The 20,193-nt window shown below is 42.9% G+C and overlaps 1 long non-coding RNA gene across 2 annotated transcripts in view; it reads left to right on the top strand.

The window, feature by feature from the left end:
• LOC140685082 (uncharacterized) overlaps positions 1-20,193 on the top strand; it is an 88,568-nt gene that overhangs the window by 25,316 nt on the left and 43,059 nt on the right. The window contains exon 1 of one of the 2 annotated variants that reach the window (XR_012058278.1): positions 6,795-7,384. The exons of the other annotated variant lie outside the window; for it this stretch is intronic. This is a non-coding gene — a long non-coding RNA (uncharacterized lncRNA). Of the gene's footprint in view, positions 1-6,794; positions 7,385-20,193 lie in introns of those variants that run through there. 2 annotated transcript variants of the gene reach the window in all.

Here is a 20,193-nt window from a genome sequence, read left to right as displayed (position 1 = left end):
CAGCCCCAGAAGAAAATCTTTTAGATAACTTGCAATAAACTGCCTTGAGACCGAACAACAAGAGACTGCTGAGCCTTTTTTTGGAAGCACGGCTTGGAGGAGAGATTTTTCCACCACACGGAGCCACCCCACAACCCAGGGTGGGCTCTGACAGGCAGGGACACTCTGGAGATGCCATGTATGGTTTTTGTGCCTTTCTGTTCAACATGTAATCCCCAGAAACTTCTGCTTGTGTTTATAACTCAAACTGTAATGAAAAAGGAAATTAAAGCCTTTCTAATTTAACAAAAGAATGAAAATTGCATTGAGAAAGAGTGGAGGGGAAAAGGAGCTTTCACTCTTTTGGGATTTGAGAAAATTAGTCCTGCAATATTTTTTTCCTAAAGAAAAGGAATATTAGATATATTAACTTCATTCTTTTGTCCTTTCCTCTCAATGTTCTAAATTCTTTCTATTTAGAAAAATAAATGCTGCAATCCAACCATTAAACTGATACTTTATTTCTCATTTTACAGTATTTTAATGCACAGTCTTAGTTCTGCAGACTATTTTCTCAATAAGCAAAGCTGGTTACTTATAGATAAAATTATTTGTTCTATAAAAAGCAACAGAATTAGTGTCCAATTGATGTGTGTGAAAAACCTTCACATGTGTGATAATGGAGGTGTGCATGTGTGTATATTTTTGTGTAGGAGCTATGTTTTAACATTCTAATTAATTTACTATTTAGTATTGGTAGCTGCAAACTTTTTTTTCAAATATGTTGGCTGATAAAACTATTCCCAAAACCAGTTAAATTCCAGATCCCTGAGTGTTGGGGTGGTTAAATATAAAAGGTAATTTTAGGACTGTCAGTTTTAAAAATGGTCACTCCTCTTAGTTGTGTGTTTTCTAACTCTTTCCATTCAGGCAGATTTTAATGTCTATTGTATAGAGAATATGGGATTACAACTTGGCTTTGCAGGAGTGGAATGCAAGAGCTCCTGGAGCTTCTGGGCTGCTGCCCCTGGATGAGGCATCTCTGTGTGCAGTGGTCCTGGGGAGCTAAAGCTGCCTGGAAAGGGAGTAGGAAATGCAGTGGTCATCCCCACCCAGCTGTCAGCAAGCAGAGACTGGCACGTGAAAGGAGCTGCCCAAAAGCTGAAGCTCAAAGCTGGTTTTCCTGGAGCCAGAGCTGATGTCTCTGCTGCAGGGGTGAGCAGCAACCATCAGGAGCAGCACAGTGTGTAAACAAGTCTTGTATTTGCTTCCTCAGAGAGCTGGAGAAACCTTTCTCCCCAAAACCCCAATGGGCTTTATTTTCTTGGGCTGAGGTGTCTGGAAGGTGAGGAGGAGTGAGGAAGGGCAGGAGAGCAGTTGAATCAGCACTTGGTAGAGAGGTTAAGGGGGCCAAGAGAATTAATGACCTTAACAAGGCAACAGAACCCTCTTCAGGGTGAACACAAAGATGGTGACATGTCCTGTGCTCAGAGCTTTTTATGCCTTTAGCATGATGAGTGCTGAGAGAGATCACAGTGGCTGTGACAGAACACCTCCAGTGATAGAGGGGCTGTTACCTGGGGAGAAGTGGTCACTCTCTGCTAGAGAAGAGCTTGGCTGTTTGATGTGGCAGTGCAGTGGCCTGAGGCAGGACAGAGCCAGGACACTGGGCTGGGAGTTGCTGCAGGCCCTGTCACCAAAAAGTTGTTGAGCCAAATCAGAGTATCTTGGAGATAATACACCAGACTTGATAGGACTGCTATTTTTACGAGGCAGTTTTCAGGAAACAGTTCCCAGTGATAGGAAAGAGATGAAAAGTATCATAGAAATTTAGTGCATATAATCAAAGCTTTTATTTCCTCATTGTGGAGCTCTGAATTTATGACCAGAGCTGTCAGGAGGAGGACAGCAGCTCTGCACACGAAGTGACCTTTGCAAACATGGCTTTGGAAGATATGGAAGAAATTCCCCTTTTCCTCTCCTTGGAAGGAGGGATGGTGCTCTCTGCTCAGTAATATCTTGTCAAGAGGCTCCCTTCCTTACTGCCAGATTAGCATCTAACAACTTGTTTTTCTTCAGCCTGTCTCACCAGAGAAGTGGTTGGGCATGAGGGACCAGATGGTGGGACTGGCACCCCTTGGTGGCAAGAGCAGGACTGTCACCAGTGCTCTGATCATGCCTCTGGCACTTAGAGAGGTTTGGTTTCCTGCAGATTTGGGTTGCGTTCTATGGGGCTAAAGTCACTCATGATAGAAAACTACAGCCAAGCAGATGAGTTTTCCCCCCAAAGCACAAGTTCTGAGTGGGCAGAAATTATACTCAGATTTGTGCTGGATTGAACAGAAAAGTTTCAGCCAGGAGAAAACGTGAATGAGTGATGGTTCAGTTCAAAACAAAGCCTTAAAACTTGCATTTTGAGGAAATACTGAAAGTAAAACAACATCAAATAAAAATAAAAAGTGCCCCCCAAAAATTAGGCTTCCTTTTGGGTTCAATATGAAAGATCTTGTGGAAAGGTTTGATTTGCTTTAGGTCAGTCCAAAATTTCCTCAGGTTTAGGAACAGTTTTTCCTGATTTCCTCAGGTTTGTTCTTGTTCTTTGCATTTATTCTTTGCTCTTTTCCACAGCCTAATAATCCATCAGGCTCTGAGGCTTTTTATGCACAAGCTTAAATTTGAGAGTATTTGTTCTCCAGCTAAAATAATTTTGTTCTGATGGCAGAAACCTGTCTTTTCAGCAAAGAAGAATGAACAAAGAAGAAATGCTTTTTATGACTTGAAACATTTTAGTACTTAGGCTTTTTCTTTAGAGCAGCTTCTCAGATGTGCCTATCCACATAGGCCGTCAGTTCTTCAGTAATACATTTAAACCCAATATTTCACCTACATTTGGTAATGGAATTGTGTTAAGTTCTTGCACCTTTGTGACAATAGACAGCTGGCCTCAGTGAAGAACCTCTGTTCATTCACAAGAGAGGAAATGGTTGATAAGTTCACTTTTTCTAAATATCAGAGGATGCACACCTGGCAGCTAGAACCTTTACTCCACTGCTCTCAGAACTACTTCTTCTTTTAAACACTGCCAGTGAAGTTCTGGACTTATTTTTCCTGAATTTCCTATTCCACAGTTTAGTAAATCATCTCACCTCCTTTGTTCCCAGTGAAACTGCATTGCTGTTCACTGGCTGAGGATCCAGACACCCATTGGGGTGGGCAGCAAATGCACAGAGCTTTCCTCTGCTTCTACCCAGCCAGTAATGAGGGAAAACACTGGAGTATTCCCAGTGGCTATGGAGGGATGCAGTGTGCTCAGTGCTTTCTCCTTTTGCCTGGAAGTGGAACTCTTTCTGTCGGAATCTGTGGGTATTGATGATTCCGAGATTGTAGAAAGTCTCTGTCTTTCAGCCCCACAGCCAAAGAAGGAGCCATAATTTGTCTGTGCTGGTTTCAAGGGTGTTTATTCTGTTTATCTCTAACATGTTCTGCTGCCCTGCCGCAGCTCTGTCCTGCAGGGCAGCGTGTGGGGCTCTGCCCTCAGTGGGATGGTACAAACATTAAATACCAGAAACTACCTGTGCTGGATTTACAATAACGTGCCAATATCTGTCACCTACGTTGGACAGTGTGTCCCCAGCCTGAACCAACAGAAAAATGCCAACACCACAGTGAAACATGGAGGGCATGAAAAAGGAGAAAAAGGACAAGACACATCCAATTCCTCCGTCTTGTCCCCTTTGGACCCCTAGTCTAGAATCCTAAAATTTTTCTTTTGCACCTGTGCCACACTTAATTATTACTGATATCAAACACTCAGAGCTTGTAATTCATGCTGTAAGATTGAAAACTCTTTTCCATGGACAGAGATCACAGCCAGTGTCTCTGGGGGCTCTGTCCAGGGGGGTTCCTGACCCCTGCCAGGGTCCCAGCCCTGCCAGGGCAGCCAGAGGGATGCCCCGAGCTCCCACATCTTTCCAGTCTGGCCTTGCAGGGAGCTCCTGTCCCTGCTGTGCTGTGCAAGGGGGTGACAGCAACCTCTGCAGAGAGAAGGTTTGGGCAGTGCAGCCTCTGAAAGGTACCCTGAGCCAGAGCAGGCAGCTGAGGTGAGCTGCTGGGCACCAGCTGCCCTGGGAAAATTCAGTCTCTGCTTTTAAATGCTTGCTTCTGTGCAGAGCTTAAAAGAGACAATAGTACCGCCAACAAAAAACACCCCACAAAATGTGGAAATAGTTCCATCTGCATTTAAAAATGTGTCACAGTCTGCCCAGGGAGAAAGCCCAGGGAAGATGCTGGAGTGTGGCTGAGCTGCAGGATGGCAGCTGAATGCTGAGAGCAGGGCACAGCACAGCTGGTTGTACCTCAGCCTTGGTGGGAATTGCATGTGGAGATGGGAGTGTGTGCTCTGAGTGAAAATGCAGGAGTAAACCCATCTGAATAGAGCTGTTAGCTTACCAACAAATGGAATATTGAACTAACCTAAAAGTGACATAATAGAGAAACAGTCAGGGACCACATTGGCATTCAAGTGGCTATTTTTAGCTTGTATTTACTAATTGCATAGGAGTAAGAAAAGTAAGTGTAATTACAAAGACAAATGGTCTTGCTAAGTGGAATAAGCTTTTTTTCTGCATGGTGTCTCCTTCAGAGGAACTCATATATTTATTTCTAGTGTTTTTCTAAGAACAGAAGAGCAAGCTTACTAAATAGGTAGTAATTGGTATGAAGTGGGCAGGCAGTTAAAGCTGAAAGCACTTGTACCAGCTTCCCTCTTCATTATATTTTTGTGCCATGTAGATGGCAGAAGTGCAGTAGCCTGACAATTTACTTGATTAAAAGTGACATTGTAAATATAGTCAAAGGCAATTTGTATTAGAAACTATTTTTGATAAGAAGGTTGTCCTCTGTAGTGTTATTAGCCTTTATGAGATGAAAGACAATGAAACTCTAATTTCCATATAATTCCACTTAGTATTTTTTAATAAGGCTTTGTGTGTTATTCAGCCACGGGTTTTGATTTGCACAGATGGAACCAACTGCTGGAACATTTTCAAAAAATGTAAATATAAGGGTTGTATTTGAGGCTGGTTTCACTTTTCATTTCAACAGCAGTCATGCAGGCAGGGAGAAGCAAAGAGGAGGTCTAAAAATACTCATGGGCTATATAGTGCCCTGAGACCATGCTCAGGTCTCCCACTGACTTCTCTGTCTCCTGGCACAGCAGTTGTTGAGCCGAGACACAGAATTTATATTGCTGTCCCCAAAGTTATGTTCTTATCAATATGTCTTTTCAAGAAAAAAAAACCAAAAAAAACCCAAAAACCCAGCAAACCAGAACACATCTCACATACCCCCACCAAAAAGCCCAAAATGGGTCAACCAAAAAAACAAATTCACATGCATGCTTCAGAGGCTTAGTTATTCCAGTCTGAGTTCCCAGTGTCACCATGAGGAACTAAAGATTAATCATATTTCACATATTATTGTGGAGGCTGAAACAAATAATATCATCATCTCTGGAAGCTATTTGTGAGACAGTGCAGCAAGTTGTCTTTCTATTGTTCTCTTATCAAATTTGCTGTTTATTAGTCCAAGGACAATTTTTCCCCAACTTCCAGCACTTCTAATCAAATTGGGAAATGTTAAAATCAAGCTAATGGACCTCACGGCTGAGAGAGGCACTCCAAAATCCCTCTCTTTCTCTTTCTGTTGTGTTGACTTGGCAGAGGTAAAAGCTATAAAACTTTTGTCCTGCCAGGAATATCACATAATTCTGTTCCAGTTTTAAAATCTGGACATGCACAGCATATGAATATATACTTAAGACTTTCAGCAAAGGAAGAACAATTTTCCATGGTATAGCAGGTTACTTACTCTGCCACAGTTTATTGAATTGACTCATGTAATTTCTTCTCTCTCTCCAAAACTGGTCATGGAAATTAATTTATACAACCAAAATACAAGATAAAAAAGCAACCAAATAAAGGAGATGCATCTCCGTGTTTGAATAGATAAGCCAAATAGATAAAAACTATGCTCAAGCAGCAGGTATGCAAAGTGAGGACCACAGTAACACCTTTCCCAGGGTTAGTCATGTTTCCAATGTCCTGTTGCCATTCCTTTTGCTGTTTCTTTAAGTAGGACCTGCCTCTCAGGGTCCTCCTTGCACACAGCCATAGGACAGCTCTGACTGTCCCCCCTGTTGGCTGTGCCAACTCTTCTGACTGTGGAGGTGCTCAAATCCAGCCCTTCACACAATTCCTGCAGGGGATTTGAACGGGCAACTCTTCCAGTGCTCAGGAAAAATGTGCTTTTCCATCAGGGATGCAGCCCAGAGAAACTGTTTTGAGGAGGGACATGGAAGGGAGAGCTCCAAATGAAAAGTGAAACCAATTATTCCCAGAGTGCAGTACATCTATAGAAATTTGTTTGGAAAGATTTCCGATTCCACAGATTTGTCCCCAGGTGTCATCCTCATTTCTTTTATTCCTTTTTGTGAACTGAACCAACAAGTACAGCAATGCAACTGAACCTGCAGCCCATATCCACATGCCTACTTAGAAAAAAAGATAAATGAGGCACAGAAACCCCTCACTTGCCTTGTCCCTGTCCTCTCCACGTGCTCCTCTCACATGGGAATTGTTCTCTGCAAGTGTCAGTGGCTGGAGGGGGAATCAGACACAAACCTGTACAAATGTAGGTGTGAGTTGGGAGGACATAGGGCAATGGCAAATTCAGCGAGGCAGGATTAAACAAAGAAGTGAGGAAATGCAGATGGCAGAGTGCAAAGGGAGCTCTTGCTAGCTGTGCACTTAAAACGAGGGGGGAAAAGAAAAGTGTGACTGAGCAGGTGCTGCTGGATGACAAATAAAAAATCCTGTGAGAACAGCAGAGCACACCTCCAGCATCACCACCTGCTGCAGCCAGGTGGAATTAAAACCTGAGCAAGAGGGAAAATAACTGCTTAGTATGCCCAGATTTCAAGGCACTGAGAAAGGATAATATCCAAGTCATGTCTGTTGGGCAGAGATGAGGAAAGAGAGTCTGTGGACAGGACAGCATCAATTCCTCAGTTGCCATCCCAGGGAGATGCCTGAGCAGAGCAGTCTCAAAATCTCATTGCCCATGATTGGCTGATGCTTCATGAGTCACCCCCTGAATTTCTGCCCTGTTTTTATCTTTTACTGGTTGCTTGCTACCCCTGATATGTGGATATTGAAGCTGAAATTCCAGTGTGGTCTGGAATATTTGTTGGGAATGCTGAAAGGTGGGTTAGGAACCAGGCTGTGAGCAGCAAGGGGATGCTGAAGTGACTGGGAGTGAGGATAGTGATGCAAAGAAAAACAAAGAGGAAATTCAGACTCTGTTCACACCAAGAAAAGCTGATTGACAGCAAAGAAGATGGCATGGGGTGAGTTGATAATGGAACACCACCAAGGGACTGGACTAATGGCTGAGCAAAGCTTATTTTGGGATTGTCATGAACAGGAGGGCATGGAAATCCTTATCAATTAATGATTATTTTGAGAAGTTGTGAGGGAAGATGATTGGTTAGACAGGGCTACAGAAGAGGAAGAATTGCAGTGAAAAGTGCTGAAAGTCAGAACTCGCCTGAGCAGTAGAAGGAGAAATTAAATTAGTAGGTTTGGAAAGGAGAAAAGTTGGAAGGATGGGGCAAGAGGGGATATCAGAGACGTGGGAACAGCACAGTCAGGTGACCCACAGAAAAAGAATATTTGAGAGCAAAATCAGCAGTGGGCAGAGTAACTAAAGATGGAGGAAGGAAAAATGGTAAAGGCATGAATTAGCATAAAAATGTGTAATGTAGAAAATGGAGGATGAAGCTTTAAAGATATAATGGGGCATTTTATCAAAGGAAGATGCACTTGGAAAATGACACAAACAGCTCTCTATAGAATATTTTTTTTTTCATATCCACTTTTTATTTTTTAAGAAAAACAACAAAGCAAAATGACAAAAAAACCCAAAGCTTTTAAACAGTCCTGGTTGTTTAATAGAGTGGTTGGGACATTATGTTAAGAAAATGCCATGCCTTTGTAAGCTCTTCGGAGAAACCTCAAAGGGACTTATCTTGCATGGGGACAGCATCTTGACAGTGCTCATGAAGGAGAAAAAGCTCCTAATTTTAAAAGAATTAATTTTAAAAGGAGAAACTACCCCAAATTTCTAAGGGTATTTCCACCATGCAGTGTAGTATCCACTTTAAGAAGAGCTGAAACGGATTATTCAAGGGTTATGAAAATTATGTTCCCTTTAAAGTTATTTATATTTAAACACTCAAAAATCATTAGTCACTTTAAAAAATGTTGGCCACTTTTTGTATACTACATTTTTCTATGAGTACTTGTGTATCGTGCAAAATACACAGTGTTTTTAGAGCCAAGGGATTTTGGTATAAATTGAGTGGGTTTTAAACTAAAGCAGAACTATAAATAAATATAATTTATTGCACATCTTACACTTTCTCTCTTCCCTTCCAACCCTCAGTCAGAAAAATCTAAAACACTGAGGATTGTGTGCTCCAGAATTTGCCAGAGTCGAACTCGACTTCTGCATGGAAAGATTTCTTGCATTTCCACAATTCCCAGTTTGTACTTGCAGAAAATGGTACCAGGCATCTGGATCTCTGATCTTTGTGGGGCCAGAAACTTTGAAGGCAGTGAATGACTTCCTATCTGCTGGAAAATCCTGCCCATTCTCACTTCATGAATCTACAGCAGACAGTGAGCTCCTTCACAGCACTTCTGTTTACTCCACATATAAAAAAGGCTCTGTAGATGTTGTAAGCTCCTGTTTGTGCAGCCAGAGCATAACAAAATCTTGCTTGTGAGCTCAGATCCTCCCTCTCAAAGGAGTGTGCCATTTGACCAGGAAACTCTGCCAAAGGCAAATGAGTTTCCCAAATGAGTACCTGTGGAGGGGGAAGTGCAATTCCCCTCCAGGAGCTCTGCAGCCTCCAGCCAAACCCTGTGGTAGCCACAGGGACACGAGGGTGCCTTGGGTTGATGGGGGGTTTGTGGTTTGGTTTTTTTTTTTTTTTTTCTCTTTTTTTCTCAGCAAAACTCTCCTTCCGTTTTACAGGGTGCAAAGTGGCACAGAGTAAACATTATCAATAGTACAAGGCTTGAAATAAAATGAGGAGGAAAATCAAGAAACACCATTTATGAAACAGACCAAGGGGAACATTTCACTGCGTGGTGAATCTGTACCTTTAGACCTTCTCAGCTATTAAATCACCCTCTTTCTTCTCATAATGAGGATTCAGTTCTGAGAGTTAATGTACAGCTCATCCATACACCCAGATGGAAATGCAATACATTTTGATAACCATATGGTACAACATGAAAGATAGTCAAGTATAAAGATTATAACAACCCAGAAATTAATTTAGTGCTGAGCTTGATCTAGATCCCACTAAAACCCAGTGTAAGCTTTTTCAATGACATTTGGGTCAGGTCTTTCAGGTCTTTCTGTGCTCTTTGTGTGTGACTTAAGATTACTTGTCAAAGGTCAGCATATCTGAGCATTAGTAATACATAGCTTGAAGCATTCTCTCCCTTTAAATCTGCCCACAAATCACCTTTTGGGAATTTAAGGGGGTTTTTTACTATCTAGCTTTCCCTAAAACAACAATTAGATAATGTTCCACTTGGAGCTGTAATTTGTGTTGGTAGTAATGAATGGTAAAGTGTTCCTCCATGAATTACTGGGTGAAAGTGATGTGAAAATAGAGCATTTAAATACAAGTACAGCAGATTACAGAGTGGCTATGATTTTAGGATAGTCTGTATTCTTTGCAATCAGGAAAACAGCACTGTCTATTTAGAGCACAGGTAATTTTTTCCCGAGGTTTTGGAATACCAGTCATTTTCAAAAGATCTTGGAGTCTTTCAAAGAGCAAGTTGTGGTGACAAAAACACAGGCCTTTAAAAACAAAAGACAGGACCATTGTACAAGTGAAAGCAATTGCCAATGAAGAAGCATTAGCTGAGTAAATATTATCACCCAGCTCCACTTAATTAAATACTTTGCTAAAAGTACATGCAAGTACTTTTATGGACACCCAATATGCAGGGAAATGCCAACTGACTTCCTGGATACTTATTTAGTATTTCCTGTTTTCTGGGCTGAAGCATCTGAACAGAGCTGCTTTGTAGCACTTCCCTGAGATCTGTTGGATGCCAGTGTTCAGGGACCACAGTGTCACTACCAAGCTGACACAGGAAAAGCGCAGCAAGCGTTGAGCAAAATGTGGGTTTGCTCTCCAAAGGGCCCCCAGCAACACCTTCCATGGACTTTCACAGATGGAATCCTTCTTTCTGTGTGTGCTTCTGCCCTGTTCTGAGGCCAGAGCCACAGATGTCTGCCATTTCTCCATCTCTGACGCAGCACCTCCTGTTAACAGCCTGTATCTCTGCTTCCAGCCCACCCCTCTGAGAGCTGCAGAGCAGCAGCCTTTTCCTTGGAGAGCCTGAGCTTTGGTCCTGCCACGCAGCCTGTGCTGCTTGCACTGACCATGGGATTCTTTTCCATGGAATTCCTCCCGGACACAGACATCCTGTGTGGCTTTAGCTTGTCTCACCTTCCCACCCTCCTCCAACCAGTAGCCACTCGTCCAGAAGCAGCTGCCTTGAACAGCAGCCAGGTTTTTGACTAAGAAAGATCAATTTAAATGGATGTTCATCAGAGTTTAATGATCCTTGTTAGCTCCACGCCAGGGGCAAGATCGTCTCCTGACACCTCTGCAGGTATTTTCACTCTGCAGAGGTAAAAAGACAGCAGGAGAGCTCCTCATCCAAAATGGAGCTCGCAGGCTGACACAGAGCCCCTGCTAATCACATCTCAGGCAGCTGCATGCAGACAGATTGCCACCTTGCACATATTTCTGAGGTGAGGTGCTCAGAAGGTCATTGCTTATTCCTATCGCTGAAGGGGATTCAGGTTGTATTATGGGTATTCATTGTTCCTAAGGATTTCTGGCTTTTATTATGGATGCTCGTAATCAACCTGCAGTGTTACCTTCTAGCTCAGCGAGTAGCACGGTTTGCTCAGGCTGCTGATTTCCAGAGAGCAGGCAGTGTTCCTACCACCCAAAACACACAAACAAATTCTTTCCCAGTGGGATCATAACCTGCAGATCAGGGAGTCAATTTTTCTGCAGTAGCTTCAGTGTTCCGTAGAGTCTCATTAATGCACATTTTTTAAAATCTGCACAGATGCCTGAGAAGGCATTAGGAACCTCAGAAAATCCAACCTTTAGTATTGTATTCAGTGTGACTTGACTTTTTGTAGAGCATGATAAGGTGGTGAGACTAATTGCTGTCAGAGCTGAATTCCTTGGAGTTCTGCAAAACACAGATTTGTGTCAGTGTGGCCACAGAAATGTTATGCTCCATGTGCAAATGCTCAGAGATTCAAACCTTATCAAATGTGTCACAGAACCGGTGTTCCTCTTGAACCTGTAAACTTTTCAAAGCTATTAACTTTTTCTAATTTACATATCTGTACAGCGGGGTCATGGTCCCTACTTCTTGCCTCTCTGCATCAGGGTGTGTTCAAAAGGGTAGAATATAGAAAGGGTCCGTAAGATTTGAGCAGCAAAATTGCTTTCTTTGAAATCTCTGGGATTTTTTTCCAACATCTTTGTAAAAGAAGTATATGGGTATAACAGCCCCTTCTTTTAAAAATCAATGGTTGAAAGTGATTTGCTCTGATTAGGCTCTCAAGATTGCTCTAAGTTACAAGATTGTTGGGTTTAAAACAGCAGGTGAATTTTCTGTGCCACTTAATCCCAGCACAGTTCACATTTTGCTTTCTAATCCTGAAAGACCCTTTCTCCCTCTCAGATCTCTGCTATCATTCTTGCTGCTGTGATGGTGATCTAAGCATTGAGTGAGCAGTCAGCAGTTCCCACCTTTGCAAGACTTTTCAGGACTGCAGGTGGTATTTCTTAAAAGTTAATTCAAGCCTTCATTCTTCTGAGGTGAAAACACTGAAATCCCCCATAATTAACAGTGGATGGGATTTTCCCCTATAATCCTGAGGGCTGAGAGGATCAGGGAGGACTGTCCTGGCACAGGGCTGTCCATCAAAGCAGGGCAGTGTGATGGGCAGAGGGCAGAGCAGAAGTCCCCAGAGCAAACCTCCTGGAGCAGCTGGGAAGCACAAGGGGGTCTCCCCTGGGGTTTGCAGATTCTTGGTGGATATTCTCTCAGTCCCAGAAAAGTTTAAAGGTACTCAACAGTTTTTTACCCTGCCCTTCGCCAGTCTCCAGTGAAGCCTGTGGGCTCTGTGTGGTCCTTAATTCAAAGGGAAAGCAGTGCCAAGCCTTGCAGTCTGTGTAGTCCTCTCAGATGTGACAAGTGACAGGGTGCCATCGCTGTCCTGAGGGATGACAGGGCTGTCCTTTGCATCCAGACTGCTCCAGGGGGTTTAATTTCTTCTGATAAATGAAAGGCATTAAGAAACGTCTCCTGCCCTTTGAAGATACACCAAGAAATCTCACTTAGTTTAAACACAATATAATGGGGTTGTTAATCCCAGACTTTACCCTAAAAATATGGGTTTTAAATGGTTTGAAAGTGCACTGCAGAAAAGTCATCAAAATGGCTTGGTAATAAAGAGACATTTCTCATCATACACCAGCAGAGAGAGGCTTCATTTCTCAGTGGTTAAATAGTAGCATTAGAGATGAGCTACTCAGTGATTTTGTTTGCAGAGTAAATGAATGTCCAAATGTATTTTTACTGAGGAAGAGCTATCTCACCATTACTGAAAAATAAATGCAAATGCTAGAGTCATAATCTGCTTTAACCAAATAACGCACAACAATTAAGTGTTAAATTATTGATGTTATAAAAGGCAAAACAGCCGCTAGGCACAGGAGTTTCCATGACTTCAGCACTGAATTATGGAAACTTTCTCCCCCATTTTTGTCAAGAGTATTATTAAAATGTAATTCTTTGGAGTTTTTTTTATCATTTGAACTTTGAAGTCTGTTTAAGCAAGGCCATTGGGGAAAATTAATTAAATTGGGAAAGCTAGCTGGCATATTTACCACTATTTACCATTTCAGAGGTCATGCTGTAGTTTTGAAGTGAGAGGTAAATTGGGTTTGCATTCAGAAGAGTAACCTGTCCAAAGTCAGCCCTGAACAGCAACAAACCACAGAGGCAAAATCGGGTTATTGCAAAGCAGCTATACTGGCTAGTGAGGTTTACAGCTTTATTTCATCTTTTAGACTACTGAGTCTCTCTGGGTATTGATAAAAAGGTGTTAGAAGGCAACTTGGGGTTGTTTCTGTGGGACAGCATTCCCTGAACAAGGAAAAAGAGAAAGTTTGGGGTGCAGTAGCCTTTTAGTGTAGCATAGAGAAACGAGGGTGAAGAGCTGGGAGCAGACAGCATCCAGATCCAAAGCAAATTAGGAGCTTTAATTCTGCAGTGAGTGCTGAGGAGAGGTCTGGGCTCTCCATCTCTGTGTCCCCAGGTGTGTCACACAGAGTCCAGCCTGGGTGAGCAGGTGGCCCTGTGGGGCTGTGAGCAGGACGAGTGTGGGATGGGAGGGATGTGGGGCATCCAGTGAGTTGTGTTTTAAGATTCATAGCACAAAGTGCAGTTTGTAACAGTTTGAGAAAGTGGGATCTGGGGCAAAGCTGATGGCAGGGTCTCACCAGCTGCTTTTTCATGAACCTGTGAATGTGATGTTGCACATCCCCTGAGCACAGCACTGCCTTTGGCAGGATCAGATCGTTGGTACTTCTGGATTTCAGGCAGCAAAAAATCTCAATACCTGGTGATAGTGGGCACAGCCATAAATCCCTCACAAGAAACAAGCAACATGTTCAGAACACTTGACAAGTTTAGTAACTGTACCACAACCTAGATGGGGGTTTTGTTTGTTGGAGACTTGTTTATTTTTTTTCCATGAGTCTGCTAAATTATTTAGGGGCTGAATTTTAAAATTAGAAGATGTGGCATTAAAAAAGTGATGAATATTTTATGAGGGGTTCTGGGATTTTGTGGTATCAAAATACACGTTGCAGCCTTGGAGACTCCAGCAGGGAGCCAGAGGAGCATTCCCTCCCCTCTGTCTGACCCCCAGTGCCCATCACGGCTGCAGCACAGAGCACAGGGGTCACTCCATCCCCCAGGGCAGGAGGGAACCCAACTGCACCACCTCACATGGGGTTTCAGTAGTTTTCCTTTTTTTGTGACGAATAGGAGCACAGTGTTTTGGATCAGTGGGGTTTCTCCATATTCTGTGAGTGATTTTTAGGCGAGGAATGTGGGGTTTGCTTACAATATCAACAGGAGAGGTGAGGGGAGCTGCAAAATCCATTTGAGATTTCTCCCAGCAGCAGCACAGGATCAGCAAAGCTGCTGGGAGGTCCAGGGATGCTGGAGAAGCAGGAATCTGTGCAGAGACCACAGGAGTGAGAAGCACAGGCTGGCAGGGATAGAAGCTCAGAAGATTTCTCTGCAAGCAGGAGCAGCAAGAATAAGATTCATGAGCTTTCCTCGAGGACACCACCAGGAATCCTAGAAGGTGTATTTGACCAGGCTGCTGCACTCTGAGGTCTGTCTGTTCTTCAGTAGATCCCTTAGCAACCTTTCAAGTCAGCCAAGATCTGCAGTAAGTACTGATGGCTGCAGCCAGGCTCTCTCCAGAGTAATTTACCTGTGTCCAAATGAAGGGGAAATAAGCACCAGTGACACTTCTCATGAATTAGTAGGCCTTGCTGACACAAATCAGGAACTCAATACAATATTCAGCCAGCACATTAAATCTCCTAACGTGCAGCAAGCTGAGGCACTCTTCATTATTAGCAGGAGCACGAGAAGCTGAAGAAATGCCAGCTGTCCCCTGTGATGGCAGCGAGGGTGACGAAGGCAGGAATAATGAGTGCTCTGCTGCACGGCTGGCATGGAGGGTGCTGTTCTTCAGAGCTGCTCTCCCTCTAGGTGCTACAAGAGATCCTTGATCATTTCCCAGCTCCTGGGACACTGCAGTGTTGGGAATCCCTGGGAGCTGTGCTCAGGGGGATGTGCAGGCACACAGGACACACTGTGCTGGGCTGCAGCCCGAGCTGGGGGAGCAGCACAGCCCCTCTGGGCTCAGGGACCCCCAAGTGACAATCTGCCCTGGTCTGCAGTGTCAGAGCCAGTCCTTGTCCTTGAGCTGAGCAGCAACAGCCCTTGGGTTTTCCCACAGTCTTTGGCTACAGTAATGGGGAAGAAAATATTTTTTGGCAAAGCCTTATTTTGAAAGGGGATAAATTTTCATCCCAGACTAGAAGTTGAAACTTTATCTCATGAAGCTTACAATCTGACAGTATTTATTTAATTTTTTGTTTCATTTTTATACACATCTACCTTTCCTGCTTTGTTTTCCAAAGGAGAAGACACTCAGCACTGTGCATAGCTGATCTTGGTGGAATGTTCCAGCCACAATTCTGTCAGTTCTCTGGGGTACTCACCACCCCACACACTGAGGGCTGACTGCACATCTGATTTTTTGGGGTTTTTTCAGGAATAAATCTTCAAGAATTTTAAAACCCATCCTTAAGACAAAACCCATTTGCCTTAAGAACAATCAAATTTAAAAAACAAGTAAACAAACAAACAAAACCCCCCAAAAACCCCAAAACCAAAACAAAACAAAAAACCTTGAAAGATTAAATGGAAGTTCTGCTCTGCAGATCTGATTCTGGAAAAGGGGGGAAATTTCTTGCTGAGAGATGACTTCACAAACTTACAAACTAAAAGGCTTTGGGAGAGACAGCCCCTCAAGCTCCCCCAAGCATGGTTTATGAGAGCCAAGGCTGTTTATGATTACTTAGCACCACAAATCAAAGCATCCTTTCATAGCATCACAGAACAATTCCCTGGACCATATCAGAAGAAGGAGTTAATTTTCTCTGACCAGATTATGCTGCAGTTCTAATGTGCACCAGAGAATAATTTGTTACTCCATTGCAATGCTGGAGATGTTTTCTCTCTTTCACAGCATCAATTTCTCCTGCTATTGGCAAATACTGCAACAAAGAGAGGGAAGTGGTTTCAAATGTGTCCATCCTACTGACATGGATTGTAATGAGTATGGAAAATGGGCCAACATTAACTCTCATAGTGTCAGTAGCATAAGCCCAAGTGCCAAGCCATTTCAATTAATTATGTGCTAATAGTCTCTGGGCTGATGCAGTGTTCAGCATGCTCTATGTGTACAAGTTATCCTCATTAGTTCTATTTTTGCCTTTTTGAACAAAAATTAGCAGTAATCCTTCAATTCTGTGGAAGCCTTCTGTTGCAGTCCAAAAGTCAATGCAGCATTCAGGCTTCATATGCACGTTACCATTCCCTCAGGCTTTGGTTGGGACGGTGCTTTTAGGAAAGTTAAACACCATCAGTATCCTGTGTCCTGCTCTGGTGCAGCAAAATCACTCCAGAGCTTCTGTGGGGAAGGTTTACAGCTACTCTGGGGCTCCAGGCAACCAAAACTGCAGAAACAAAATGCCAAATAGGATCCTAATAGCCAGAAAATCATAAGAAAGGCTTTTATTTAGGCAGATAGGTTTTCTAGTTTTGGGGTGTTTTAAATCTCCTCTTTGCAAGGAAGGCCTCTTGGACTCTCAGGCATAGACTGATGGAATGTCCCTCATTGCAATTAATGGAGGAATTTTTTGCTATGGACCTTTTTCACTATGAGATCAAACATTTTAGCAGCACCTAGATTGCTCTGGAGAATTCTCAGTATGGTTAAATACGGAATTGGAGGAAAATCTGCACGTGGTGCTGTGGCAAAGCCCCTGGAATTGTTGGTGGTTCCTCTGGTGGAAAGCTGCCCTGGAGGAAGGAGCTCACAACTCAAGGCTGATTTGGAAGGATTTGGGATTCTGCTCTCTGGCTTCTGTTTTAATTGTTGTTTAGCTGTAAACATTCCCTCAACCCAGAGTGGATGGCAAATATAAAAATCAGAGTAATTAAATGATTGCAAGCACTAATGAAGATCCTAAATAAGCAAAGACATCCAAAGCAGTCAGCTTCAGGACCACATCAGGTCTTTGTATCTATGAGACTGCAGCTAAAAAACGAGATACATTTTCCTTCCAGCTCACCAAATTACAGATAATAATCAGATATTGAAATCTCTCTTCTGTCCAGGCAGAAGAAAACTGTAATATTCAGTATGTAGTAATATAGTAAGTGTACAGTAGTCATGGTTATTTTGACTATTCTCTCCCCCAATTAGTATTTATTCTGAAAAGACTGATGGCAGCATTCTGTGCTGTAAGGTAATGTGTGCTATTAACCCAGTGCAAGATCACATTCACATCTTTCTCATGCAGGGTCATGCACATACAGGCCAAGAACAAAGTCAAGCTTTTTTCTTCTGGTGGGTCTATTCTTTTCTTGTGAAGAAAACAAAAAGGACTCTGGTACAAAATCTGCACTCCTGATCCACATATTCATTTCATATAAAATGAAATCTCTTTGAGTTTTACTCCCACACCTACCTCAAAGACTTCACTTCGTGCTCTGGGTACACAACCCCTCAGAACTTTTATTTTCTCGTGAGCACAAGGACCTTTCCAGAGAGGCAGGGACAATGTGACCTCGGGACTGTGAGAAGCCATCCCTGCCCCACTCCTCCAAGGAGAGCTGTGAATTTGGCCAAGGCCCCTCTCTTTGCTGCTTGAAATGAAGATGAGTGGAGCAGGAGGACGCCTGTGGAAGGTTCTAGCAGTAAATATCCAGAGACGACCATCCCTGTCAGAAGGGATGGATGTTTCCACAGCCAGTCAGCCAATTTCACGCTGAAATTAAAGTTGTCAGTCATCAGGTGGCCTGCTTGGTAGATAAGTGATATTACAGTTTCACTTACCCAACCTTTTCCCATTGGCCAGAGTTTGATGCAGAATCCTTGCTGGCATGCTATTGACACATAAAATGTAGCAATTATTGCTAGCATTTTTATTCTCAAGGTTTTTTGGCACATTGAGTTCAGATCCCCATTTGCTATGTTTGATACATGTAAACAATCCAATTTTTCATCAGTTCTGCTCAAGAGCTCATCAGTGACTGCATATGGGTGTAATCAAGTAAGCATCGTTTACTAAATCCAAACCTTAGTTCTTCATTTCCATCAGTACTCACTTCTTCTTATATTTCCTACAACAGCTCCATATTTTTAGATGGCATTAGTCAGGATTCTCTTTTGTTTGTTTGTTTTACCCTCACTGATATAATTTCAGTGGTTCTTTTTTTTTATTGCTTGAAGTGTAATTCTACTTTCCCCACAATTTCCTTGCAAAGCCAGATGGACAGAAATGCTTCCATGCCATACTGAAACCTTCCATCTTATTTACACAAGATAAATCTTGTTGTTAAACAATTCTAGAGAATGTCTTCGCTATATAATATCTATTGAATTTGTCAATCAAGTAATTCTTATTTCATCTTTCATCATTCTGCTGCTCTCTACATACATGTAGTGGAAAAGGATTTGAAAATCCAAAGCTGTAGAGGAGATGATGACAGGAATCTTGGGAGATGGATGAATTTGCCTACTATTGTTTTGCCCCTAAGGTGACAAATAGATTTTTATATTTTGATTGCTGATTATTTTTTTTTTTAACCCTTTTTTCCTCTTTTCTCTGAAGCACACAGAGCTGCCTTGGGTTAAGCAGAAAAGCTGCTGGTGCCAGTGCTGAGCAGCAGAGTACAACCCCTGCTGCTCTGTCAGGTCTCCCAGCTGACTTGTGTGCTCAGGATTCTGTGTGTCTAAATACTCCTGACATGCATCTCTGGAAATACATGCATGGAAAAGATAAATTTATTTCATTAGGAGAGCGCACTAGAGGTTTTGTGAAGCTGTACTTGTAACAAGTTATCTGTGGTACATATGGGATATCTTTATTCAAGTACAGCTCTTCAAAGCAGTCTTTCAAAGGGGCAGAAATTCCCATTGTGGTGCTCAAAGAAGGAGACTTCAAGGCAGAGGGAGTGAAAACCCTCCCAGTGCAGTCAGGCATCTCAGTAGACATGAGCTTTTCTCCCTCCTTCACGCTTGCCTGTTGCTGCCCTGCTATGCTAATCACACTTCTGGAGGCTGACTGTACTTCTCATTAGTTCAGTGGCAAAAAGCCTTTAGTACTTTTAGTACTCTGTCAGAGACAGAGGCTGATTTTTTTTTACCCATTTGCTTCCTATGACTTTTAGAGGTTGTTAGCTCAGCCTCCTCTGTTCTTTGTGTCATCACCACTCTCAAAAACCAAGAGAAGGACAACTTGGGCACTAAAAAAGCATCAGGTTTTCTGCTCAGCTTTCACCCCAGCCCATGTGCCCAGGAGTGAGGCTGGACACCAAAGCCTGAGCCTGGACAGGAGAAGATGTGCTGGGAAATTTCCAAGCCGATTTCTCTCTGCTACAGATAGTTTTGCCCACGCCTGGATCAGCTCTGTTCCTTAATTGAAATCATCCTGTCCTCAGCATGCTTAATCCCATCCTTCGTGGGAGTCCCTTCCCTCCCTGTGCTTTCTGCCTGCGTGCTTGCAGCTGAGTGTCACTCTTATGGGAAGTGGCACATGCTGCTTTCCAGTTTTTAATACCTCTTTCAACTGGAATATTAAATCTTTTCCCCATAGGCCTTCCTATTTCTCCCACTTCCTGCATAAACGTGTGAAATGCTGGGATCTCCCTCATCTGGACCCAAGTGCTTTGTGATGAGTATTAAGAGATACCTTACACTTAAAAATTGTCTGTTCTGTTGCAGTGGGAAAGACCTGCAGTTTTGCTTTTTTTCCCCCTTGTCTGAGACAGCATCTCCCCTTTTTTACTAATCTTGATTTGAAAGTGCTGGAAATTCTGCTGTCAAAAGCAAGGATGGAGTCCAAAAAAGAGCACCAGTTCCTCCTGTCTTGAAGGATCAGACTCTTCAGCTTCCCTTGATGATAGTTACTTGATTTGTTTTGCCATAATTCCCTGTTCATTCTTGCTGTTCCCATTTTTCATTTGCTGGGCTATGATGCAGGACTGCTGTTTCAAGGTTCACTTACAGTAGCAGTCAGGAAATCATGTTCTCTCCACCACACTCAGAGTTTCCAGCTCCCAAAGGTCATCTGTAGGAAAGTCTGTGTGAGGAAGTACAGGAACAGGTCTGGAAATGATTATCTAAATCCGTGTAAGTGGTTCCTGGAGG

The sequence above is a fragment of the Taeniopygia guttata genome, chromosome 14 (assembly GCF_048771995.1).
Source record: "Taeniopygia guttata chromosome 14, bTaeGut7.mat, whole genome shotgun sequence".
Taxonomy (NCBI): domain Eukaryota; kingdom Metazoa; phylum Chordata; class Aves; order Passeriformes; family Estrildidae; genus Taeniopygia; species Taeniopygia guttata.
This window is presented reverse-complemented; position numbering and strand designations above follow the sequence as displayed.